This window comes from Meleagris gallopavo, chromosome 7 (genome assembly GCF_905368555.1).
Source record: "Meleagris gallopavo chromosome 7, MGAL_WU_HG_1.1, whole genome shotgun sequence".
Classification (NCBI taxonomy): Eukaryota; Metazoa; Chordata; class Aves; order Galliformes; family Phasianidae; genus Meleagris; species Meleagris gallopavo.
This window is the reverse complement of record NC_139410.1, coordinates 4,475,769-4,481,884: the sequence shown is the minus strand read 5'-3', so window position 1 is coordinate 4,481,884 and position 6,116 is coordinate 4,475,769.

The window sequence follows — 6,116 nt, the reverse complement described above, 5'->3', positions numbered from 1 at the left end:
CATACAAACCCAAAGCAGAAACATCAGAACAACTGTGGAAATGTGGATGCTGAGCTTAACATTAGCTCTCTCCTACATACAGGCTGTATGCTGATCAAGGGACCAGATCCTTGGCTGGAAAAAAATAAAAACAAAACAGAAGCTGTTTTTGTGCTACTCGTGGTGCTTTGCTGTCTCCCAGACTTAAATGGGCTCCTACACAAAGCAATTAAATGTTAAAAAGATGAAAACATAATTAATGTTTTACCTAACCTTGAGTCACTGAGTTCAGCTGGGCAGGAAGCAAAGTTTTTCCAGGTGTGCCTGATGTGTCAGGAATTATTTACTCATCATAGATGTTGTACATAGCGCACTCCATCCACTGCCCAAGCTCGTTTGAGCATCAGGGGCTGTCCAAAAAGGTCTCCTCGCAACCCTCTCTGCATGGCTTGCTTTTTTCCCCCCTCTCAGGATCTGCTAAACACTCAACACTTCTCCTTCCCACCTACAGCCTAAGAAATTAGTTGTGTCACTCTTCAATAAAGCACAAAGACACAGAAGGTGTATGAAATTACCCTCACAGAATCAAAATCACAGGAGGGCTTGGTTTGGAAGGCACCCAAGAACCATCAAGTTCCAATCCCCTGCCACAGGAAGGGCCACTAACCTCCAGATCTGGTACTAAGACCAAGTTGCCCAGGGCCCCATCCAACCTGGTCTTGAACAGCTCCAGAGGTGGAACACCCACAGTCTCCAATACTACAGGAGCCAGCATATATACTCACTGACATCTCATAGCTTTAGCTGAAGGCTTGCTCATCCATTTGGAGACATCTCCAATACTTTTACATGACAGCAATAAATGTAATTGTCTCCTCTACAATGTCACCTGGGTCTTTCACACATCTTCTAGCTCAAGCACACACTGTGATGGAAAACCCAATAAGCGGAAGCTCAGCAAATGCATCCATCTTATTTTTGGCAGGCAAATTTGGCTGTTTACATCACTGAGCTAACTCAGCTTTGACATCCATCTTCTCTTCTTTAATACTAACGCACTAAGAAGCCATGGTACATGGAACACTACTCTCTGAACAAAGCCCATTAACATCATCCTTCCAGTGATGCAAGCCTGCTCCCATACCACAGTATTTTGCTTTTTCCACATAGCTCCTCTGTTAAGGTATTTTATGCCATTATTACCAGAACAATTGTTCTACTTGAGCAAATTTTCAATCTAATCTCAGTTTTCAAACTGCATATGATCAGTATCTTGCTCTCAAGGTACACCTTTTAGTGTAGGGAGGCTGGCTTCTAGAAGGACAGAAGGAAGGGCTAAAATGCGTAATAAAAACAGGATTGTTCCTCAGTAACCTATTATTTCTCATTTGTTTTATGATGAAAAATGCAATACTTCATCTACCTAGGCACGTACATTTATTTCAGAATGAAAATTGAAATGTTGCTGAAAGGGTGAGATTTCAGTCTCACATCTACCTTCTAGATTAATTGGCCCAGCATGCATCAGCCCACAGTTTATTAGAACATTAAACTGAACTTTCCATTACCAAAATCTATGGTTTGGGAGGATGGTATAGATTAGTCCATAAACATTTCATTTCTCCACCAATGTAACAACGATGGGTAGCAGCACTCCTAAATCAAACTGCTGTAAAAGAAAGGCTATTGCCAATCCACTGGAAAGGACTTGCTACAAAATGAACAAGATAGATTGATAAAATGCAATAAAAAAATGGGTCCATATTTCCTCAGTAGCATGAAAAGTATTGCAAGGGTATTGTTCTGATTAAAAGGAACAGTCACGATAACTGGTATTTGAAATTACACTCCAAGACCAATTCATTTCTACTTACTCTTCAGAGTTTACGTGCATTAATAGTGTACAGTCCCCCACTGCTTGAAGGGCATTTGGTGGCATGGAGAATGGCAGCCAGCAGCACAACCGAGGGAATTCAGCTCCTGCCCAGCCTTGCAACCATTTGCTGAAGCTCGCTCAGCCTCTTCAAAATCTTTAGGGTGAAATTGTGCAATAAGGAGCACGTTAAGGGACAGGTGGGAACACAAAGTCTTGAGAAAGCCAGTCACAGAAGCAGCACCTCATGGCGGCACCTCGTTTATGTTCTCTACCCGCACCTGAAGCAACTCTATGGTGCTCTGTTCTCTGTACTAACCTGTCCCTTTCTTGCCTTCCTGTTGTATACCCAGCAATCCACTGTGCCTCTGTTCTACATCAGAAATCATGACAAAGAGTGCGAGTTAGAACAGTTTTCAATCTCTTGAGCATACCTAGCAGGCCATTGCTAGGCAGTACAGTTCATATCTATTTTCCATGAACGCAGATCCTTAAAAGCATGAGAAGTAAGCTAAGTGTATGATTATTTCTAATTCACCACGTCTGGCCCTGCTTCTATAGAAACCAAGAGATGACGAGTGAACTCTAGGCATCGCGTGGATGAAATGTCTCTCAAGGCTGCCATAAAACTCATGAAGAAGGCTCAGAAGAAAGAAGGTGAAGAAACAAATCAAACGTAGCTTATGTCAGAGGGAAAACCAAATCTCCTCTAGGGAATTTTGGTCTTGAAGCTCGATTCACACTTCATGTAGACTTGGAGCTGGTAGCCACACTTGCACTGCAGGGAAGGAGCCTTGTGATAAGACATTTCTCTATTTATTTTTTCAATAGAATAAAATTATTACCTAATCCAAAACCCTTCCTGGAACTGGCATGGTCACACGAGTTTTTGTGTAAAACTCTATACAGCATAGCCACGTTTAGCTTTTCAGTGCAGGATGTAAAGAAAGATAAAATACCAAAGGAAATTCCAGTCAGGCACAGCTGGTAGGAAAGCCAGCATAGCACAGAGTTCACAACCTCAAAAATCAGAGCTGTGACAAAACACACGACTGGATATCGCCTTCATTTTGCATCCCCCACACACACTTCAAAGCAGCGTGATAGCAATCGCTTCTGCCCACAAGTAGAGTGAAGATGGTGATATTTAGTTTCCTACAACTTCGCTAATTAGCTCCTGATAACAGCATGACCCTCCTTCGTCCTTCAGTGAGTTATGCATCTGAGGGCACAACATATTGCTAAATGTTTGGAGAGAGGCTTCAGAAGGTCTGTGGGTCAGTTTTGAAGGCTTTCCAAGAATCTGTGATAGAATAAGACCTTAAAGTAGCTACTATATGTATATATAGCCACTATCCACTCCATCAACGAAATGCAGGATAGTTTAGAAACTGGCACCCCAAAGCAAGTGTTTTCCAGACTTTTTACTCAAGAATCATAAAAGATCTTTTCTTCCTTCGAGGAGAAGCTCTTTCCCCCACTAAGCAAACTTTATTTTTATTTTTTAAACCAGAGCTTGGGCAGACACACATTCCACTAAAAGCTAAAAGCCCCATCAAAAATAAGTTACCCCTCTTTCCACGTGAAAGGAATTGCTTCCTTCACTCTAGTTACAGAGAACATACGTATCCTAAACTGCATCACATATGTTAAGCAATGCTGTAATGTGATGAAAAGCACAGCAAGGACAGCAGAGTAACAAAGACCTAGGCTGCAGCAAGTGAGGACTTGCTCAAATACAACAGCTGTAGGAGCAGAAACAAAGGAAAGGCTTACCTTTGGAAAGCCTCACATACACAAGGATCTCCACAAAAAAACCTCCTGCCTCCCCTGCCAACCCTTAAATGAGGGCTGGGAAGGGGTGGATCCTGGCTCCAGCCCTTCCGGTCACTCAGTGCATTACATGCACCTGAGCTCCCCTGGGTTGGCCCTGCCTTCCCACCAGGTGCTCAATCACTGCTTTCAGGCTGTGACTTAGCATTGCCACTACACCTTAACACAACCCATACAATTTGCAGGGTAGTCAGGGATTGGCATTTTAGGCTCCATTCTTCAGCTATTACACTCCTCAGCTCAACCAAATTGAAGCAACTAAAACAAAATATTTTTCTTCCCAAATAGCTCTTTGGGTTGCTTGCTCAGGAACGCATTTTCTCTGGCTCTTTGCGTGACAAAGAAGGATCCATTTTTCACTCTATGCTACACCAAACACTACAGTTTTTCAAGTTGATCTCCTCCACGTAAGCAATGGCGCTTATTAACTGCCTCATTAATTTAAGAAGTGCTTTCAGTTCAAAGTTTATTGTCTATAATGTTTATGCCTATCTGAAAAAGCAAAGCTCGCTTTTAAACAACAGTAGATAGCATCATAGAATTGTTTGAGCTGAAAGGGACGTTTAAAGGTCACTCAGTCCAACTCTCCTGCAATGAACAGGGACATCTACAGCTAGATCAGATCAATAAAGTCCATTACATCTATTTAACTTAGAAGGTTTCCTCTGGTCTATTCTTTCATCATTCAGGAACATCACTGATCTTCTGAATGAGGGCTAATGTTACTACTGCATCTTTTGCACTGTTCTGACAGAACAAATAAATAGCAGTGAGGTGAACCCATATAAGCTACATAAAACAAAGCAAGAATACAATTATAAAACTTCTTTTGCAAGTTCACAAAGGTTTTCTAAGAAGTCAAATAAAGAAGGGATATCAATAACAATGTGAACTCTAGCTACAGTCTTATAATCCTGAAGATAACCCTACCTCCTACCAGCTAGGATGGTAATGCAAACATCCTAATATACCTTTCTACAACTACAACCTCTTAACACCTACAGCTGTGTGAGAGTGGTGCTCAGCTAATTCAGGTTCTTGAAAGCTGTGAAGCATCTATTTAAGAAATCCTTTGTTTGCCAGTGCATGTTATAGCTGTTACCTTGATCTGCTCAGACCATAGGACCTTCCAATGCTCCACTTCTGCACTAACCCATTATGGAAGGACCAGCTCTTTCCCAGCACTTTGCTACACTGGGTGTAAGAAAGTTTACTTAATTATTTGCCTGGACTATTAGGTACAGCCACAGCTGACCAACTGTGGCCTCTGTGTCTAACAATCAGCACAAATCAACTCAAGCGCATTTCACTCCACTAATGCTAATCTGTTAGGAACATTTTTGGTTAATGACCGAGTTAAGCTGGATTTCAACTCAAAACCTGTGGAGGAAACACTGAGTATATCAGTATGCCAGATATCCAACCAAGAGAAGACATGCTGGCACAGGTATGCATAAGACGACTTCACTACAGAGCAATCCTAGATTGGCAATTCCTTGTTGAACGTGATAGTTTGAAGTTTCACATCAAAAAAGACCTGGAGAAAAAAATAATTGCGTCCCCTAGTGAGACATCATCTCCGGGCTGAGTCATGATCTCTGCTCATGAGATTCTCTGCTCCCTCTCCGTGTTGACGCCCAGCAATCACTGGACTTGACATAAAGGTCTTGGAAGGGTGTGGTGCCTCTCAAGTGCTCCGAGACACATGCTGAAGGAGCAGGATTTCCTGGTAGGGAAGGCCCGCTCATCAGCCACAGCTTCTCTCTCTCTGTCACATCATCTTGCATACACATGACTAACGCTGTGTTGACCCCAGGCAAAAGCACACTAAGGACAGTCACGTATAGGGAGAAGTAAGCTGAGAGCTTTCCATCTTATTCAAGCTTGTCCTGCACTCTAATGCCAACACAGAAAAGTTGGATGAAGACCATACATGCCCCTGATGGGCAGACATGCTTAACTGGCACCTGGACTCTTCCTGAAAAGAAGACAGCACATGAGTTTTAAATAACCTAGTCAGAAACCAAACCTCAAGGGCATTCACATCAGACATGAATAATCTGACACTTTATTTGCAAGAGACTGAAAGTCTCAAAAAGGAGTGAAGACCTTTGTGACAGGAGGTCAATGGTGTCTCTTGCTGCACGTTCAAAGCTTCTGGTCAGATCCTGCAGCTTGGCTTTACAGACAGTAGTACCATCAAGCACAGCAAGACAGAAGAATACAGAGAACCATAGCTCTTTCAAAAGGAGTTACTTGTGATTGCCCTGCTGTTGAAACCAAGTCCAACATACTTAGTCCTGAAGAAGAACACCCTTGCACAGAAGTAGCTACTGCTGCAGACATAATAGGAGTAATAATGTCTTAACTCAGGAACACAGACAAAAGTTTAGATTACTCATTTAGCAGGAAAAAAATAACGAGAAGCACG